This window comes from Pinus tabuliformis, chromosome 9 (genome assembly GCF_031772625.1).
Source record: "Pinus tabuliformis cultivar Carrire ecotype Pingquan chromosome 9, CPIR1, whole genome shotgun sequence".
Classification (NCBI taxonomy): Eukaryota; Viridiplantae; Streptophyta; class Pinopsida; order Pinales; family Pinaceae; genus Pinus; species Pinus tabuliformis.
In genome coordinates, this window is record NC_142307.1 from 1030457533 (window position 1) to 1030480381 (window position 22849).

Here is a 22849-nt window from a genome sequence, read left to right on the forward strand (position 1 = left end):
TGCAAGGTGTCAACTGCCCAGGAAGCTTCCAAAATGACACTTGGATCAGGGAATTCGCCTTGTGATGAGTAAGAGGATCTAGATCTCCAAGTGGAAGCAAGAAAATCCAAGTGGACTCAAGAACTGAAGAATAACTGAAGTGGGAGAGGACACTAGTCAGCTTCATGTCAGTCTCAAGCTGACTCATCTTTTCTCCAAAACTTCTATATATAGAGCTCTCTCATGAGGTCTATGGAGGCTGGAATTTTGTGAATGTAAGGAAGTGTTGTTGGTTTGTGCATAGAACTATTGGGTGATTGCTTTGAAGGAGGTGAAGAGGAGATTTCTTTCTGCTGGGAGGTGTTGCTGGATTGGGCCTCTTATGGTTGTAACACTCTCAGAACTTTACTTCTTCCATTAATAAAGCATTTGAGGTTCTTCTATATGCATGTATCTTAATGGTGTATTGATGCTTGTATATTTGATTTATTCTGATCCTTGAATCAATTATGGATGTATGCTTCTTGTAGTTTCCCTTTCTTGTGCTTTTGCAGGATCTTTGTGTAGCTGGGCTAGTGAAAGAGCAAGGAGATGGGAGCAAGCAGCAAAGAGGGAAGATTGGATCAATCATTAGCGGAAGATAACGGTTAGTGGATCTCTTCCTCCTCTCTCTTACATCTCATAAAGAAGTAATCTTGAATAGCTTTGCATTCGGTTGTTGCTGAGGTACTATCACCCTTAGAGTGGGATAGGGTCATTCCGTATTGGATACTTTTCCCAACAACAGCCTGGCCTACTTAGGACTGAAAATACACAATGCGTAATTTTAGTTAGTAGTGACATGCAACCAGCAAACTACATTGCGCAGTTTTTGGGGCCAGTAGGACACTTCCTCCAATAATTGTGCAGTGCAAGCCTGGAGGTGATTGTTGGGCTAGACTTGCACAATTTTTGGAGGGAAGGTAGAACGTTCACTTCCTAAAATGCACAGTGCTATTCAGGAAATGTACGGTTCGGTCCAAGGTAGCCCAGTCCAGTCGATAGGCGACTAAAAACATGGGAAGTATAAATGCATGATGAGATGAGTGAAAACAAGAGAAAATGATCATACATGCAAACAACAAGTGCAGGATTCATAAAATGGGAAAACATTCATGTGTGTGAAGGGAGCCGTTGCAACGATGACTGTTTGTGAAAAAACACTCTCATGCATGTGGTATCAGTGAGATGCAAACGAAAACTGAAACAATGCTTCTACAATCTAACATATATCAAATTGAAAGCAAGCACTCACTAAAATCAAGCAGACACCACTCACACAAATCAAAACACAAAAGTGACAGAAACGCAATGCAAGACATGAAAGGCGGGCTTACCCCAAAATAGCTGAGCTAAATGTGCCAACGACTCCTAGATGCAAGGTGGGATATTAAAGCTGCAAGGGAAATGTGAGGAATGAGATCTACTGTGCTTGGTTGACGACTTTTGATCAAATCGAGGTTATGACGCGCATGCCATGGATCTAGCAAAAGCAACACTTGGCAAGAGGTTTTTGAAATGATCCTTGCATGTAACCTCCAGAACCTTACAATAGATCCCTAAATCAAGGGATGCCTTTGCATGTTGCCTTGGGACAATAATTCCATGCATGCGAATTAGTTTTGCTCGGTCCCGAAGCGAACCGGTCAACCCGAAGGCACATGCATCAGTCTGCGAGTCTGGGATGAAAATGTGCGCAGTTTCTAGGCTAAGCAGAAATGGTTGTCCTAGAGGGATTACACAATTTCTGGGACGAACAAGTGACTGTCTCCCAGGATTGTGCATTTTTTCGGTTAAGCAGTTGTCCCTAGTGAGACTACATAATTTTCTCAAGGAAGCATGTCTGACAGTATTGTGTAATTTCTGAGCCCAGCAGGCTTCCCTAGGTCAGACCTCGCAATTTTCTCAAGGAAGCTTATCTGACTGCATTGCGTAATTTCTAAGCTAAGCAGCGATCCTTGATCAGACCTCATAATTTTCTCAAGGAAGCCACTCTGATTGTATTGTGCAATTTCTAAGCCCAAGAGGCTGCATGGCTGGATTTGCACAATTTCTGCTAGCTACTGGGTTGTCTATAACAAAGGGATTGCACAATTTCTGGGAGCAGCAGGTGACTACTACCCAAAATTACGCAATTTCTTAGTTGAGCAGTAGTCCACAGATGAATTGTGTAATTTTTGGGAGGAAGACTATCGGGTATAATTGTGCAATTCTGGAGCCCAACTGGGTTTATGCAATTTCTGGAGGGAAGGATGGTTCCCCTCTAGAATTGTATAATTCCCAGAGGGAGATACTCAACCAGCAACTAACACCAAGTCTAGAAAGAAACATGTAAAGGGGTTAAAATAGACTTCCATGCATAGGCTAACAAGACTCTATGAAAAAGCTGAAGTTGAAGTGATTGGCAGTGAAAGACATGTTGCCGAGGATCGTCAAGAGGGAGGCTCCAAAACAAAGATAAGGAAAATGTTGGAGGGTGGTTGCAGCCGCTACAACACTTGGTGACACAATGGTAGAATTCTAGCTCTATGAATGGACCTTCTTCATGAAAATCAATTCTAACACCTCTAGAAGTATTGTTCAGTTCTCTGATCGTCTTGGTTTTCACATTTGCTTGATTTAAGATGTAGCATATGCCAAGCCCTTGGTCGGTCTACACACATTCAAAATCCAATCCAACAAAGTTGTTTTGATTGGGGATGAGGGGTATATTGGTGTACAAGTACTATAGTTGTCAGAGTCTTAGTTTCATCTCTAGTGTTGCTCCGCTGCTAGCAGGCCTTGGTAGTACCCAAACGGAGTCACGCAAGAACACAAGCATCACTCCGCTGCCAGCGAGCCTGGACAATACCTTGGTGGAGTTTCTTGTATCACCTCTCTATGTAGGAAGCCTTTCTCTTCTTTACCTTATTCATTTTTCATCATTATTTTTTTTCCCAAAATTTTTCACTTTTCAATTTTTTCATTTTTCATTTCATAACTGTGCATAGCACTTTATCCTTTCAGAGGTGGAATATGGATCCCGACTTATTGAGATCAGAATAGTTTGTTCCTTTAAAGAAGTAGTTTATGTATAACTTTGATGTTCTTGTTATTGTTTTCCCCCTCACCTTACTCTACTTGATTGAGCTGACAAGGATTAACCCAAAAACAACTGACTAGAGTAGGTGAACTAGTTAGTGTGTAAGCATTGAATTTTCACAAGGTTCACTTCGAAGAATACATATTTTCCATTGACATATCATGGACTGGAGATAACAAGTTCTTGCATAAGAGAGCAAACAATAGATAACCAAATGTTGTTAGCTATACAAGTCCTCTTGTACTTTACCCAGCTTGTTTCAAGAGTCATACATGGTTTCATGCGAAACTAACCTACGAATGAAATAAGAAAACAAATATCAAAGCAAAGCAGGAGAAGAAGTAAATGGAAATCAAGTAAGCAAACAAGTAAGCAAGAAAACAAAAATGCAAGTAAACAAACAAACAAGCAAAGCAGGTAAGAAAACAAACAAACAAACAAGAAAAGAAAGTAAGGAAACAAACATGAAAGCAAACATTACTCCTACTCCTAAGATAATGGTGCATAGGCCTGATCACGTGATGTAATATTTCCAATTCAGCCACTGGTGCATTAGTTGACCCATGTTCGTGAAGGCTTGGTCCACATTGTGTGGACTAGCAAACAAGAAAGATATAACAATGAAGACAAACACACTCCATGTTTAAACGTGTCTACAAAACATAACTGAGTGCAAGTACATGGCATATGGTCCGTGGACATGTCATAGTGTTGTGCGACACTCTGTGCATATTTGCAACATATGCATACTATTGACTATGACATGCAAGCAAACAAAAGAAACAAAGACAACTTGCATTGTGCATGTGTGCTTGCAATGTAAGATTCCTCCAATGCATTAGCGATGGGATCATGCAGCTCGAGTGGAGGAAGCATGATCTGTGTCTGAGATTGATCTTCAATGCATACAGATGAGTGATGAGGAGCCTCAAGTGATCAAACAATTTCTTGATCGGAAATGAAACCAACCTCCTGACAGCAAGGTCCTCACATAACCATCAGCTCGGGCAGAAGTGCCTCAATAGTCTAGGTAGTTTTGAATTCATTGTTAGATAGATCATCATAAACAGGTGGCTTCGAAAAAACAACTGTAATATGATCATGATCTTGATTGAATATGGGAGTAAATGGATCACAACAGCCACGATTAGAAAAATCAATGATTTCATCTGCATCCTCATGATCTAATGAATCAAACAGAGGGGTAGATGAGAAGCGAACAAATTCATCCTCTGTGTTTCTAGAAAAGGCAGATGAAAAATCAAGTGGATTTTCAATGAATTATTTATCCTCTAAATTGTCAAATGATGGAATGACATCTAGTGTGTCCTGCAAGTAATCAATAGTGGTTGCATCTGTAGATGAAGATACACATGCGAAATCCTGGATGGAAGGTTCAAAAAAGATGTCAAGAAAGAATGGAGGAGGCTCGGATGGAAGGGAGTCATTCTTCGTTGAGTGTTGATGCTCAAGCTCCCAATCATACTCTTCATGAATGACAGCACATGTTGGTTGCACAACACCAACTCCATCGATGGTATGATCCTCATTCACAACAAGTGTAGAGTCCAGAATGGAAGCACACAAGGCAGTATCATCTGGAGGAATATCCGAGTATGAAGATGGAGGTTGTGGTACAAAATGCATATCACAACTTGATGGACTCCCAACCAAATTTGTGCAAAAATTAAGTGAATTGACGTTGGGAAGATGTGACAGCTGAATAGATGTGTGAGCATTATCTCCTGCATCACTCTGCAGTGGTGGAGCGATTTGATGAGGGGACAGTGGATAGTCACTTTTGACAGTGACCATGTCCATTTGTGATTACGCAACTCCATCATTGAAGAATGTTGAGTAATACTTGAGTTCAAAATTCTTCTTGGGATGATCATATTTCTTAAGAAAATACTCAAATCAATACTCAAAATTTCATCTAGCTCTTTGGAGCATGAAACTACAAATCACATAAGTGCTACCAAAAATCCATATGTGATTCATACAGAGTCTTTCGTTGTTGTAACATTTTTCTATCCAGATGTTCAAGATCAAAATGATAGAAAGTGTCTTAAATGAGATCACAAAAGTGCTCAAGTGAGTGCACGTTGTCAGCCAGTAGGCTGCACAACCATCGATGTGGAGATTCATGAAGTGTATATGCAACCAGTAGATTGGCCTGTTTGTCAGAACATCCATCTTCCTCATGAATCATGGAAAGGAAGTCATGTAAGAACTCAGGACAGACCACTTCACCTTCACCATCATACGTCTACGTGAAAAAGAGATTGAAAAACTCCCTCGTGATGATAACATATTCATCATGCGAAAAACATCATGGAGGGAGGAGAGTACTAGACTCCATGATAGATATGAAAAGGTTCAAAATAGGATGAAAGGACACATCTTGTCATATGACCCTCCTTCTAGCACCAAACATATTGATAGCGCTGAACTTGCCAACATGTCATGGGATATCCTTAGTAAGAAGTCCCAATTAGAACTCAGACTGTTTGGTGTAGGAGTCACAGTAGTGGACTGTACGGTATTGCCTTGGTCATGGTTTTTCACAGAGGCAAGTAAGATGTCCCTATTGGTAGTAAGGGTGTGTGCTATAGGATAAAATGCATGGTGTATGGAGAATGGAGATACCCAGAAAGGTCTTCCCGGGACCTTTGGCAGACTGTAAGATTATCTCCAGCTATCACAAAGTTACATGCATGTCCATAAACAATAACTAGCTATCAAGGCAAGACAGATTGATTACCTCAAGCCTCTGTGTAGATTTGCTAGAGAGCACAATGCAACTAGGTGGAAGTCCCCTGAGCCGGCTCCAAATCAAGTCCTGCACATAGAACAGACAAGGATAATCATGGCATACAACCATGATAACTAATACATGAATACATAAAATAAATCTAGTTACACATAACTAAGCTACTCATGCTAAAAGGTATTGGACAAACAAGTAAGTGAATGATAGTAAAAACACCACGGAGTAGATAGTACAACTACAGTTCTATATTAATGTAGGAAGAGTGATTACAACCATCTGTTGCATCAGGCTTCCCTTACCCCTCTAGCTTCTCTCTCTCTCTCCCTTCTTACCAACGTCTTATGCTTAGATTTGAGACTATGTTCAACAATCAAGTACTTTATCCTTTCAAATGATCTGACCCCTATCACCATAGCCCTAGATTTGCTTAAGTAGCAATTGAGTTAGGGTTGCCAAGTTCCTCCATGAGTCTCTTAAAGTAAAAGAAATGATGTTTCCATGCTTTTCAGCTCTTTCCCATTTTCCTCCTTCATTAGGATTTAGAAATCCCACAAATAGGTCAAACTTGAGATGTTTCCTTTCTTTTCTGAGTGGATTTAGGAGGGAATATAGAGATATTTTTGAGTCAATTTGCTCCTTTGACCTCTATATGCTCATTAGGATCCACTAACATTGTTCCCGAACTAACAACTAGAGTTAGTAGGGTCACTAATGCTCCTTAGGCTTACAGAGAAGCTTTATAAAGCATGTTGTAAGTGTTTAGCTAGCATTAGTGTGGAAACAAGGCTTGTGATCTTAGTCTTTGCTTCAGCTATCATGTCTTTCCCCTCTGAGCTAATGGGTGGGTCATTTTGTTGTATAACAAATTCCCCCTAAAGTATGAGATCGGAGGCTACAACGATGGTCGAAATACTTAACTATAATTTTCCTTCTTCGACAAAAAGAGAGAGAGGATCGGAGCTTCGGGCGGTACGGGCAACCTGATACAACACACACACAAATATATATATATATATATATATATATATATATATATATATATATATATATATATATATATATATATATATATAATGACTAAAATCATGTCCTGAGTTGGGCATTCCCATGCTCAGTAGCTATGTCATAGTGATTTTCTCAGAAAAGAGATATGACAATGTTGGCCGCCGATAAGCACAATGTGGATCCAGTGTCATAATAGGATCATTCTGATGAGCTATCTCCAAAAAACAATATATGCAACTTGGGAGAGGAAGCAAGGCTAAGTGATGGAAGCCTCTACGCAAGGTCTTGATTTCCGCTTCATCGAACATGCACTAAATCATATGATTACCAGTCCATAATGGAGACTGTTAACAAACACGAGGAAGGCCACCAATAACGGTGATGGTCTCCAAGATGCACATTACAATCTAGAGAGTGTGAAAAATGTTCTTGTTTTTGAACACTCGTACAATCGCTTAACTAGGAGCCAATAATGAGAACCCTTGATCAAACACATGGTGACCTACCACTAATGTCTACAAGTACCAAGGCACTGATTGTGTTTCTGGGTTGTCTTCCTAGATAGAGTGTTGAAGTCGATAGGAAGACACCTGTCGAGAGGTAGGCAATAATGTGTCCTACATCAATCAACAAGAAACGGGACAAGAATGTTTTGTTTTTTGAGCAATATTTGAGCATTAGGTCTAAACGACAAAGGGCATGATGAAAGGATATGCTTGATGGGTTGATGGAGGAAACAAATGGTTAACCCTTGAACAATAGAAGGCATGAAAATGGTTTTAACCATGCAACACCAGACTCATGAACACCAAAGAGTGTTAGGATACAGAGATACAAAAACATCGAGGCATTTAGGCTAAACTTATAGGATGGTAGGATTCATATTGAGAGGCTATCATAAGGAAGGTTTATCTGACGGAGTGCCATGTTGAAGGGAACAATTGCTACCAAACCACGCTTTCTAATATTGAATGCCATTGTATTGTCTACTTTCCTTGTCTGATTAGTTTAGTGAGTCCAGATGGGTAAACTCGTCAATCTTTTCATATTTTAAGAGTCTAAAAAGGATTGTGAAAAGAGCGACTCTATACACTATATGATTAGTTTAATGAGTCTAGACAGGCAAACTTGTCGATCTTTTAATGTTTTGAGAGTCTGAAAAGGATCGTAGAAAGAGTGACTCTATATCTTATCTGTTTAATTTAATGAGTCCAGACGAGACAACTCGGTGGTCTTTTCATATTTAGAGTGTCTAAAAAGATTGTAAAGAACGACTCTAGGGTGGTCCCTTTGTCATAGTTCTTAACCAGGTGCGACAAAAGGTTAATAATTTACCCGGATCAGTTACTTTTCCATGAGTTAATCTATTGAATATGGATAAAGAGAAAATTATGTTCAATAGTTGTTGACCTCATTTTGTTAGGAGTATGAGGAGATGGACAAACTCGTTTTTCATTGTGAATTTTTAATGAGTCTCACAATGACAAACTCAATACCTTCAGCAAATTTTAACGAGTCTGAAGACAACTCAAGGTATATTTTTTAGTTTATTGAGCAAGGAAAAAGAGGTAAAAGAACTGCTCATTCCTTCTTCGTAGTTTTAATGAGCCCAAAGAAGGGGAAAAACTCGTGGGATTTTTTCGATTTCAAGAGCAAGAAATGGTCCCCAAAAAGTAAGTGCTCTGGTTGATGTCGTAGATTTTTAACAAGCCCAGTGAAAAAAATTTGGGATTTTTTAGTTTAACGAGTGAGAAAAGTACCTAAAAGAATGCTCATGTCATCTTTATAAATGTTTAACGAGCCTAAAGAAAAAACTTGGAATTTTTTTCAGTTTTATGAGCGAGATAAAAGCACCTAAAAATAATGCCCTAATGATCTTGTTCAGTTTAATGAACTAGAAAAAGAGTGAAAAAGAGTTGCTTGGACCGTCTTTATATGTGTTTAATGAGCCTAATGATGACAAACTCAGGTATTTTTCAGTTTAAGAGCGAGAAAATATCCCATAAAAGAAAAGCGCTCCTTCAGAATTGCATGCAGCTTTTAACGGTTTTCATTCCTGAGGTTACTTTCATCAAAAGTGGAAAAAGTATAAAAGATCAGCAATTCCTATCCTATATGGGTTCATGCATGATAAAAAGTCATGGGGAATGGGCTACTTCCTCTTTAATGATTTCAAAAAATCATGTCTCCAAAAATTAATATAAGGAAGTTTTTTGAGCTTTCACATTCACCATTTTCACACTGTGAGAGCATTTTGGAGCTAAAGAGGAGAAGGTTTTCCATGGACCATTGCAGGAGATCCAGGCCACCATTTGACATGTCATCAGTCCCTGGTAGAGGCTAAAGCCTTGCTCTATGAATTTCTTAACCTTTCTTATCAGTTTCTGGGATGGCTTTTTGCATATCTGAGGTGTCCTAAAGCAGTGATTGCACAATAACACCCTCCAGATGGCCTGTAGGGAGCATTAAACGCCCTGTATGACCTGCTGGAGGGTGTTAATCCTCCATGTGTACCACTGGGGGGAGCGTTAGAGCTTAAGGGCATAGTGTAAAACCTCATGCAGTGATTCCTGAAGATGTTTTGCCCCATTTTGACTAATTTTAGTGTTATTTTGCGCAGGTTTCAGGCCATAATGAATAGCCTATGGAGAGAACGGGCCCATAATAGCCAAGAATTGTCGATGTGAAATGATCCAGCATGCATAATTTCTTTGCGCCACTACAGTGTATTGAAGTATGCAAATTTAGATCTGATGAAAGGGCAGGAGGATTTATTGAGATGGATTATCCAGTGTTGGGATGAATACGAGCAAGTGTTCAAGATTGCAGATCATGAGCTGACTATTGACCATGATGACGTATACTTTTTAACTGGTCTGTCGTGCCATGGGGCACAATAAAACCATACTAGGGATAGGCTAGATCCATAATATACCCTAGAGTTGGTGCAATCCTACTACATCCCTGAGAGTAGACTAGTCACCAATAGAGTCCCCATAGAGAGGATAAGGTCCAGGTCTATGAGGGTTATTTTATGGTTGATTGTGTGTTGGCAGGGTCAAAGAGTCCCCACGTTGCAAAAAAGGCCCAACTATTTCAGATGTGGCGCCATTACAACCTGCAGGCGAACCCAACCATATGTGACGAGGAGGCCAACTACCTAGTGGTGGGTTGATGCTGACAATTTTTACATGGTTCTAAGGAGCCTAAAGGGCTTGAGCATGGGTTTCTTCCCCCTTCCTAAGAGGGAGATTCCCACTCATATGCAGCAGAACACAGTCAATGTACCTGAGTAGTTTCTGGTTCCTCTTCGGAGGATAGCTATAGTGGTTTTATAATTTCAGGAGCAGTAGGCTCTTTTTAGTAGGTGTTTTGGCATAGCCAATGGGTGTTTGTAGCTGGGCTTAGTAACCATTTTGTACTTTAAACATCCAAATTTTGGAAGATTTTGATGTAAAAGACTGGATTTTATCTATATATATAAAGATATTTTTGGTATTTTGATGGTGTAAATGTGTTTTAATTTTTTTTTGTAAAATATTTAACTCTGTAAATGTTTACGTTTCATGCATGCTTCTACAGTGAATGAGATAGATTCCATTATAATACATATCTAGCTAATGAATCAGCAACCGTGTTAAGTTCTCTAGAAATGTGTTCATATATGATTACTTCAAATTAACATTCCAAGAGTCGCACCCTTAAATAATGACGTAACACATTTGGATTACAAATGTGATAACGATTTGTCAATTGCATCACAACCAAATTAGAGTCTAAACCGACCACTGGATTGGAGATGTCCCTTCATGATGCTTCAGTGAGAAGTGAAATTACAAACATGTAATCAACAATATTGTTGGTGGCTGTACCCAAAAAGACTCCTCCAGAATAAAATAGTTCCGACTTAGGTGTGTAGATGACCCAAGCAGCTAATGCAATGTGTAGTGTGTGACGATTGGCACCATCCACATATCCTACGTATGCTAAGGGTAACGAAGAAATTTGCATTGTGAGTAGGATGTATGAGACAAATACTCCAATAAATATCAAAACAATCCAATCACACCAAAAAGGGAAGCAAAAGTTATAAATACATAAAATTACAAAGCACATGCCCAGTGGAATACTAGGCATAATACTTTTTTAGATAGAGCCCATTTCTAGGCTCAACAAGCGGGAATCCTTCCTAGTCATGAAGTTCATATGCCCCTTTTCGGAGGACTTTCTTGACGACATATGGACCTAGTCATAAGGGTTGAAGCATTCTTGCCCCCAAGAGGTCACGTTTTTTATCATAGAGCAAAACAAGATCGCCCTCTTGGTACGTCTGAGGCTTGACCTTTTTGTCATATTGGGTTTTTACTCAGTGCTTGTTAGCCTTGATTGCCAATTCGGCATCTCGACGGGTTTCATCCATTTGATTGAGGTATTGTAGGCACTCTTCTTCGGTAGTAGTGTTAGGCAGGATTTCAACAGCTCTTTTCAGGGAAGGGATTTGACACTCGATGCGTAAAACTACTTCTAGGCCGTAAGCGAGTTGAAATGGTGTAAATCTTGTGGCAGTTTTTACTGAAGTTTGATATGCCCATAGCGCGAAATATAATATTTGATGCCAATTGGTTTTATGATTTCCTACCAACCTATAGATCATGGTCTTTAAGACACCATTGACAGCCTCTACTTGACCATTAGCTTGCGGGTAGTAGGAAGATGATTGATCCTGGTGAAAACCTAGCAGCGATGTTAATTGAGACATCATGTGATTTTGGAAATGATACCCATGGTCTGTAACGATCGTGTGGGGTATACCGAAGTAGTAGTAACTTGATTAAACAGGAATAGCACTGCGGTTTCCCCGTCAGCCAGTAGGTGGGAAGGGCTTCGACCCATTTTGTGAAATAGTCCACAGCTCCTATGATATAGTTGTGTCCTATAGAGGAAATGGGATTGCAAGTTATGAAGTCTATCCCCTGTTTGGCAAAGGGGTTGACGGAGATAATCAGGTGCAGTAGGGTCCAAGGAGCATGCATTTTCTTTGTGAACACTTGACAAGGATGGCATTGTTGAATGGCCTTGACACAATCTTTGAACAAGATTGGCCAGTAATAGCCTACGAGCAAGATTTTCTATGCAATAGATATGCCATAAAGATGACCGCCACATGCCCTAGTATGGAAGTCATTTAAAACATGTTCCACCTCTTCATGAGTGAGGTAAAATTGAAGAACCGTATCCCCACCATGACGATATAATATATCATTAATCACTAGATATTGTCGTGCTAGGTGGCAGATGCGACGACGGTCAACTAATGATAGTTCGGGGCAGAACCGTTGTTCTTGGAGGTAGACAAGAATATCACTGTACCAAGGTTCAGAGGTGTCGATAAGATAGACAACTTCAACTGGAAGAGGATTGTGGGCTATCTCATTAGGATCGACAATGGGAAGGTCTGACAAAATTTCAGCAAAGACTAAGGAGTTCTTCACCTTGGCAACTGTGAAAACCAAATCAAATTGTTGGAGGATCACTATCCATTTTGAATATTTTCCTCCAATTATTTGACGAGACAAAATATGTCTCATGGGATTCTCCAAGGAAATGACAGTAGTCTATTGCAACAGGATGTAGTGTCAGAATCTGTTGACAAAAAATATGACTGCCAATAATAGCTTTTCCACATGTGAATATATGATTTTAGGCCCAACTAGGCCTTTGGATAGATAATAGATCACATGTTCACTCCGGTCATCATGATTTTGAACCAAGACCATTCCCAGAGAGGATGGCGAGGCTGCTGGGTATAAAAGAAAGTCGCGGTCGTAGTTGGGAGTGCTAAGGAGTGGGGCTGATATAAGTGCCTTTTTCAAGGCATCAAATAATCGTTAATCTTGATCATCCCATAGATACAGTAATCCCTTCTTAAGTAGGTGCATAAAGCCTTTATTCAACTTAACATATTTTACGATGAACCATCGCAAAAAGTTTTCTTTCCCTTGCAAATGTTGGAGTTGTAGAACATATTGTGGTTCGTGGAATTGAGTAATTGTCTTTACCTTACCGAGATCAACCCTAATCCTGTACTTGGAGATAATGAATCCAAGTAAGCGTCCAAACTTGACAAAGAAAACACATTCATGTGGGTTCAGATAGATGTTGTAAAATAAACACCTGAGAAAGATGGCTTTTAAATGGTTTAGGTGTTGCATTCGTTGCTTGGAATGGGCTGTAAGGTCATCCAGGTAAGCTTTAACGATATGCTTGATATTGTGAAATGCATATTCCATGGCTCTTTGAAAAGTTGCTCCGACATTCTTTAAACCAAATGGGAGTTTTCGATAGGAAAAGATGCCCCCTGGGTAGATGAAGGTGGTTTTGTGCTGGTCTTTGGGTTTTATAGCAATCTAGTTGTAACCTGAGAATCCATCCATGAATGAAAATGATTCACAACTGGTGCAGTCATCAATGATTTGATCGATGAATAGTGTCAGATAATTATCCTTAGGACATGAGGCATTCAAGTCTCAGTAGTCGACACATATGCGGACGGTTCCTTGTTTTTTATTGACAGGAACCAGATTGGAAATTCATTCCGTTAAAGGAACAGGATAGACGAAATCAGCATGTAACAAATTTTCTACTTCATTTTTTATCGTTGCTATTTTTTGAGGATGGACCAGTTGAAGCCTTTGATGGATAGGTTTAGGATTTTTGTAAAACTTGATCTCATGCTCGACAATAGACGAATCTATGCTGGGAATATCCTCATAAGACTAAGAGAATACATCACGGAATTCCTTAAAAAGGTAGGTGAAGCTTGGAATTTCCTCAAGATTGAAATCAGATCCAATCTGGATGTTTTCCATGATGCCTGTCTTGATAGAAATATCGATGAGCATTGTCTTTAAAATATTGCCCATGTTTCCTTCCACCTCCAATGTTTGGATAGTCGTATAGGGTGAGGAAATGATTTCTGGTATGTTAGGAGACAAGATTTGAAGAGGCATCATGTCCAAATCAGATATCAAAACACGATGGTGCGAGTCATCCCAAGGTCGCTCTTCTAAAATCATGATTTCTCTAATAGCTTCATCCTTAGGTAGGAATTGATTGAATGGATTGAAAGAAGGAGAGGTTATGGGGGGGGGGCAGTGGTGCCGTTGGCTGTAACCAAAGTGATCGAAGATGCGGATGTAGATTGAATGGTTTGGTAGGCCAATTCAACTAGTGACAGTGGCATTTGTTCTCTATAAGTGTTAATGTGTGAAGGAGCTAGTAGGATCCATGGATCGGTCTATTCATGAGGAATAGATGAAAGCATATTGACTATCCATGAAACCTTGGGCGGATGAAGAGTGAAACAACCCATGAGGGAAGAAGCCTTCAGTAGACCAATATTGATACTGACGTAAGAGTTAGGTACACCACCTACTAGGGGTACAGAGCCGCTTGGTAATGGGGAATAATCATGGCTGCAGAAGGACAACCAGTCAACTGTAACTACCTTTCCATCCAATGGAAATAGGTTGATGTGAAAGATAGTAGAGACAATGGCCATCATGGCATACATCCAACTACGACCTAGCAAGAGATTATAGTTGAGTTTTTTAGCTACGACTTATATGTCCACTGTTACCATTTCCCCATACAAAGTGATGGGGTAGCTAGCTAGGTAACATTTTGGAATGAAAGTGTGGACGTTGAAAGCTTTAAGGGAATTCGACAATGGGGATAGGGTTGGAGAACCCAAAGCGAGCCAACATGAAGCTGACATGACGCAGGTAGAAGCACCTTCGTCGATGACAGTTTTGTGTATACCTTTACCTTTTGAAAAAATGTGCACCTGAAATGCAATATGGTGGGAAATGGGAGGTTTAAACTCTTCCATGTCGAAAATTTCAAGCATGGATTCCTGTGGGTCGATACCACCAATAGCCGAAAGAAAAGCTTTCCTTTGTGCTGGACATGTTTGTAGTACTTCGGGCGCCAACATATCCAACAACGCTTGCACCAAGTCTTCTATAATGTTGTAGTTTTGGGTGGCACATACAGATGTATTGTGCATTGTGCATCGAAGTGACCCTTTAGGCGGCCGAATCACAAGATCAACAACTGGCCTTTCAATATGAAAATCATTGGGCGGTAGTGGGTTTTGACTTGAGGAATGTTCCTTTGCATGAGCGACAGGAGCTCCATAGGATTTGGATCTTGTTTGTAGATCTACTATTTCAAAGGTGTAAATGGTAGAAGATCCTTCACTAGCTGAAGGATGTTTCGAAACACTGTTGCTCCCTTGTGGGGGTTGGGGTTGGTTTGCAATGAGGTGTTGTTGCTGCTGAGTGAGGAAATGATTATTAAGGATAGCGGGGGTCCTACTAGTATCCTTTTTAGTAATGAAATATATGCATTCTTGAAGACGTGGGCAGCGATAGGTCATGTGGTCTTCAGCACATATTTTGCAAGGGAATCTAGTGGGTTTATCCTTTCCATTTTCAGGAGGCACATTGGCCTTCTACTTTGGGTTTTGCTGCTTTGATGACTGCTCCTCAGAAGGAGCAATCTTTTTCGTATTCTTCTTGTTCTTACCACTGGGTTTTTGCGTAGACTGCACAAATTTTATCACGGTGGTAATAAGAGCACTCAATTTGGTAGAGGGGTCCATTGACATTTGGACAATGTGACCGCTCAGTTGTTTTACAGCAGCCCTAGAGGTTGCGTCGATAATCCCATCGGCGTGCGCTCTGGGGTGCTGAGTAACGGAAGCATTGGAGTTGCAAGGGGCATTGGGGATTATGTCGTAAAGAGTGCCAGACTGTGAATATATCAGATATAAGTGTTGGGCATGATGTATGGATTGGTCTTCTGTGATTGCACCACCTAAGGCAACAATCTTAGTGATTTGGGGGAGTAGGGACTTGTAGAACCAGTCCGCTAAAAGATAGTATGGGAGGGGAGCTTTTACTAACCTCCGGTTATGTCTCCATTCATGTATATGATTAGAGATGTGGGTGGTGGTATCCTGACGTAATGAACTGAGGATTTCCATCCCAGTCTCATAGCAGATGGGTAGTTGGAAGTGCTTTAATAATTCCATCGCTAAAGTGTCAAAGGTATTTACTGATGCACATGGTAACTCGATGTACCACTTCGCTGCGTTGCCAATGAGGGTGCAAGGAAAAAGATGTAACCAGATGCTATCATCCACCATGGAGTTAGAAACACACCAAAGATGATAGGTGGTGATATGGGTACCCAGATCCTTGCCATTTCTGCAATAGGATAAAATGTACGGTGTATGGAGAATGGAGTTACCCTCAAAGGTATTCCCGGGACCTTTGGAAGACTGTAAGACTATTTGTAGTTGTCACAAAGTTACATACATGTCCATAAAAAATAACTAACTATCAAAGAAAGATAGATTGATTACCTCAAGCCTCTGTGTAGATTTGCTAGAGAGCACAATGCAGCTAGGTGGAATTCCCTTAAGCTAGCTCTAGATCAAGTCCTTCACATAGAAGAGACAAGCATAATCATAGCATACAACCTTGATAACTTATACATGAATACATAAAATACATCTAGTTACACATAACTAAGCTACTCATGATAAAAGGTATTGGACAAACAAGTAAATGAATGATAGTACCAACACCATGGAGTAGACGGTACAACTGCAGTTCTTATTAATGTTGAAAGAGTGATTACAACCATCTGTTAGCCTTCCCTTACCCCTCCAGCTTCTCTCTCTCCCTCCCTTTTTACCAACTTCTTATGCTTAGATTTGAGACTATGATCAACAATCAAGTAATCTATCCTTTCAAATGATCTGACCCCTATCACCATATCCCTAACTTTGCTTATGTAGCAATTGAGTTAGGGTTGCCAGGTTCCTCCATGAGTCTCTTAAGGTAAAATCAATCATGTTGCCATGCTTTTTTTCTCTTTCCAATTTGCCTCCTTCATTAGGATTTAGAAATCCCACAAATAGGTCAAACTTGAGATGTTTCCTTGCTTTTCTGAGTGGATTTAGGAGGGAATATAGAGATATTTATGAGTCAATTCGCTCCTTTGACCTCTAGATTCTCATTAGGATCCACTAATGTTGTTCACGAACTAACAATTAGAGTTAGTAGGGTCACTAATGCTCCTTTAGGCTTACGAACTAACAATTAGAGTTAGTAGGGTCACTAATGCTCCTTTAGGCTTACATAGAAGCTTTATAAAGCATGTTGTCAGTGTTTAGCTAGCGTTAGTGTGGAAACAAGGCTTGTGATCTTGATCTTTGCTTTAGTTATCATGTCTTTCCCCTCTGAGCAAATGAGGGGATCATTTTGTTGTATAACAGTGTGACAGTTGTGGCAAGTCAAGGAAGGTGCATGAGAGGTTCTAACACACGGAAAGTGGGGTGAGTGTGCCCCTTGGGAACCTGTAATAGTACTTGGCTTGAAAGGGAACACACGAGAAAAGATACATCACCAGCTGGAAAGCAAGTTAGCGCGCAATCCAAAGTGATGTTTAAACTAAGAACATGTCTACAAAAATATTCATATAATTGCATACAGGATAGTTCATACACAAATGCGTAAGTTAAATAACACACAATGCTAAAGAAACTAGAATAGTCCAACTACAATTACAACATATGCATGAAAACGTGATAGCTCTCTTATATTAAGAAGTGTAAGTTCTGGTCATATAATACATCCAGTTCCAACCACTAGCCCCAATATCAAGACGTTACAGCCACAACCGCCTACTCCTCCAATGAGATATACTATCTCTGTGTAGTGGAGAAGCCAAGGGGTGTTACAATACTATCCAAGCTCTCTAAGATACTTCCATCGAAGCTTGGCTGACCAAAAGCCTATACAATGAGTTATGAGGTATTATTTATAGAAAAGGGTGGGGTGATCCTTGACATTCCCCTTTGAGACCATTCATCTATCCTCATGACTCTTCAACTACCCTATCACTGTTACATCCAACTATTGATGCTTGAACTTCCACTTGATAAGATGTTACATTACAATGCACATGTGACCATGTGAGAAAAAATGGCTCGAGGAAGCCATGCGATACATCATTGAAACTCAGATCATTCTGGTGAGAGAAACTCTTTGACATCCTTGTGATGGTTGAAGGTGATGAGTTGATTCCAAGCTTGGTCATCCATGATGGTGTCCATGCTCTCAAGTATGACATCTTGCTGAAGCTAACTCTTGCCTTCGTTACATTCGGGTTCACTGATATTGATCCTCTATCCAACTCATCTGATAGCATGTGCATGGTCTTCTTGGGTATGGTTGAACCGGAAACAGACTAATGCATAGTGTCTACATTGATCTTCAAGTGTGTGTTGGTGGCCATGTACATCAATTGTTAAACTACATGTTCAACCCCATTCAGACTTGCTTCTTGTCTTCGCCTCGGTGAGTGTGCCAAATGGGTGGGATCACATGCATGCAAACAATGACATGCATGCTGTTGAATTCCCTTGCATGCGATCAATAACACTACTCACCTTGTCTGCTCTATCCCAGTTGTTGGGATGGATCTATAACTTTTACAGGCACAATTTCATCTATTTATGCATGTTGCACCCCTTACTGTAGATGTTCCTGCTGCAACTCATTCTCTCATTTACATAGCTCTTGTTATTCCCTAAGTTGCATCTTTAACACATGCAATACCTTCTCTATTATGTTCTTTGCCTTTGCATGATCTTGACATTGCATCATCACGTCATAGCCTCAGTCTCCAAAGTTTCTTTCATCACAAGTGGATCTGCTTGAGCTTGCAACTTTGTTCTGCCTCCGTGTTGTCAACAACCTTCCTCTTTCATTCATTTTGTGCAAGTGTGTTTCCTTCTAGTATTGTTGATGGTGCTTCTTGCCGTGATGCTACTTCCATTGATCTTGATATCCTTGTCCATGAACAACTTGATGTCTTCGTGGATAAGTAATTTCATAGACACTTGATCGACTGCATCCCTAGTTGTGCTCTTAACAGTGTCTTTGACTTCGCTCTCCTGGAAGTTGTTGTACTTGTGCTGTTGGGAGATAGAAGAAGACTTATAATGCCTGGAGACATATCAACACTCATGGCAAGAAATATTTCTGTCAAAAATCAAGACAAACTTGAGGACTAACTTGCAACATACCTCTATGATTGATCATGAAGGTTGCACAATTTCTGCTGGGAGGTCGGGAGACTCACTACCTATTATAGCTCTGATACCACTTGTTATAGATCTAACCCAAAAATATATGAGAATAAAAATAAAACCAATAAATAACAAGATATGAATATAGATAGAAATGATTCACTTTATTGATCAAACCCTTAAGGTAGGGCAACACCATACATTCACTCTTTAAGGAAGGAAAACACTCCACAAGCCATATGCCTGTTCATACAATACTCCTTGACACCTCTCAATGGGGAGTCTCTAGCCTCTATATAGGCCTCATACATACAATACCATGGGTCATTACCATGGATCCCTCAATACCATCTATCTAATACCATGGGCCCATTACATTATTACTAACTCTTTGTGGTCCCTTACATGATACGGGTTAACCACCTTATTGATATGGCCCATCCCATTATTAAATTATTCCCTTGGGTACCTCCCTTTGTACACCATATTATCCCCCCTAGGTATACTACATTCCACCCCCTTTAACATGTTTCGTCCCCGAAAGATGGGAAGAACACAAATAATAAGATCTACTCAAAAGAGTAGTCCACTGGTACCATGCACGTGCCTCTAGCCATCCAAGAGAAATGTGAACCCTCGATCTAGCACTTGAGATGGAAGTTGACCTTGGTGGCTCTTTTGTGTTGATGTGTAGTAGGTGGATCCTTTCTTCTTTCTATCTATCATGTGGGGGTTATTGTCCTTGTGGCTAATTGGTTGCCATCTTGTTGGTTGTTTTCTTGTGGGGTGATGTGGGTGATGATATGTTGAAGTTTTAACCCATAGTTTCTTTTTCTTTAATTCACCCCTTACTAGAGCCTGACTACTATCTGGTGCATGTTGTGGTGTCTTATCTTCCAATATTACTTCAACCACTAATCCCTCATCTGATGTATCAGCACCTGTAACCTTTTCTGCTTCAGCCTTTGTTTGTGTTTCATTGTCGATCATCAAAAGCTCATCATCTGATGTGTAAGTTTCATTAGAGCTTTGTGCTACTCCCTCCTTAGTCTCTGTTTGTGGCTTAATGGAAATATCCTGCAATGTAATTTTCTTCTTCTTATACCAGAGCTTCAGGAATCTCTTCTGCACATTAATATTGAAAGTACCCACAGATTCCATCCAAGGATATCCCAAAACAACATCCTTGTTATCCATATCTGAAGTATAAAAATCACCATGCAACACATAGTTATCCATAGAAAGCTTCAAATCCTTATAAACATGCACATCCTCATCATTACCTGTGTGTTTTCAATGTGTTTTGCTGGAACTTACAATTTTTTTGCCAAATTGACATTTATGATATTTTGCTTACAACTAGCATTTATAGACACAATGATCTTCTCCTTCTGAATCAATCCATGAACTTGAAATAAGGATATACCAATAGGAAATAACCCCACATGTTTCTCCTTATCTTGTTTTCTAGCATGAGACCATTTTTCTAAAAGAAGTTCTTCTAGTTTCTCATGAGGAAGTTGCACCACTGAATTGTCAAGTAAATGCCACCATTTAGTAGCCTCATCTTTTAGATTAAATACCAGGCGACTTGTCGAAAAAAATTTGCGTCAATATTTGTGATATTCTATAAATTCTTGAATAGTAGGACCCTTATCATTCCCTGTAAAATTTCCTTGCTAGAAGCCATGAAAGTTTGGAAAAAAATTCATGTACTTGGCTAAAATTTGAAATGGCCACAATTCCATCAATATTAATCAGAATCCCTATTATGACATGTTTTTGAAAATGGAACAACCATTTTTCATCTTCCCATGTGGTATAAATATCGATTTAGGCACTGGAATTTCCTATTCGCCCTGCAACTGTCCCGCCGTCACAAAAAATTGCTGAAAAAAATAGCTAATTTTAAATCAGCGATATCTCCCTCATTCGGACTCTATTTCGATTGATTTTTTTTTTAATTGGGTATTTTTCCATAAATAATCTAGATCTGGAATCATATTCTACATATTTTGCACCAAAATGTACAGATCTGTGCCGCAAACTCGCTGCCCCCAAAAATGTCTGCAACAACACTGATTTTTAAATCAGCGAGATCTCCTTAATCCGAACTCCGATTCGACTTATTTTTTATTTATTTTTTTAAATGGACTAAATTTTCATCAAAAACCTAGATTTATAATTATATTTTGTAGACTTTGCCCCAAATCATACAGATCTGATCTGTAAATTCGCCGCCCCGAAAAATTTCTGCAACACCACTGATTTTTAGGTCAGCGATATCCCCTTCATCCAGACTCCGATTTGGCCGGTTTTTTTTTGAAATTGGGTATTTTTCACAAAGAATCTAGATTTACAATTATATTTCGCATATTTTGCCCCAAAACATACAGATTTGATCTGCAACTTGCCGCCCAAAAAATTCCTACAAAAATAAAAAAAAGGTTGCCCACTTTTCCCCAAAAAGTGCTCTGATGCCACTTGTTATAGATCTAACCCAGAAATATATGAGAATAAAAATAAAACCAATAAATAACGAGATATGAATATAGATAGAAATTATTCACTTTATTGATCAAATCCTTAAGGTGGCGCAACACCATATATTCACTCCTTAAGGAAGGAGAACACTCCACAACCCATATGCCCGTTCATACAATATTCCTCGACACCTCTCAATGGAGAGTCTCTAGCCTCTATATAGGCCTCATACATACAATACCATGGTTCCCTCAATACCATCTATCTAATACCATGGGTTCATTACATTATCACTAACTACTTATGGTCTCTTACATGATATGGGTTAACCAGCTTATTTATTACTATGGCCCATCCCATTATTACATTATTCCCTTAGGTACATCCCTTTGTACCCCATATTATCTCCCCTAGGTATACTACACTGCGAAAACTACACAAGGCACAGTCTTGGCTATCAAGAGGTTGACTGACTGCTGGAATTGTACAATCCATAGTCCAACCTAGCATGCTAAAGACTGAAATTGTGCAATGTGCAATTTCAGCCAACAGTGACATGCAACCAACAAACGGCATTACGTAGTTTCTAGGGCCAATAGGACACTTCCTCCAAGAATTGAGCAGTGAAAGCCTAGGGGTTAGATTTGGGCTAGACTTATGCAATTTATGGAGGGAAGTGATAGCCTTCGCTTCTAGAAATGCACAGTGCTAACAGGGAAAGCTACCGTCCGAGCCAAGGTAGCCGAGTCCGTCTGACGGGCGACTGAAAACATGAGAAGTTTGAATGCATGTTGAGATGACTGCAAGCAAGAGTGAATGATCATACATGCAAACTAAAAGTGTAGGATTCAGAAAATAAGAAAGCATGCATTTGTGTGAAGTGAGTTGCCGCAACGGTGACCATCTGCGAAAAAATAGTGTCATGCATGCCACAACAGTGAGATGCGAATGAAAAATGAAATGGTTCTTCTACAAGCTAACATATATGAAAATTACAACAAGAACTCACTAAAATCAATAAGACAACACTCACGTAAAGAGAAACACAAAAACAGACAAAAATGGAACGCATGACATGAAAGTTGGGCTTACCCCAAAACAGCTGAGTTGAATGTGCCGATGACTCCTAGATGCAAGGTGGGATGTTAGAGCTGCAAGGTTGATGTGAGGAATGAGCTTTATAGCATCTGGTTGATGAGTTTTGATAAAATCAAGGTTGTGATGCACATGCCATAAATCTAGGAAAAGGGACACTTGGCGGGAGGTTTCTAAAATGATCCTTGCATTTAACTTCCAGCTGCTAAAAATAGATCCCTGAATC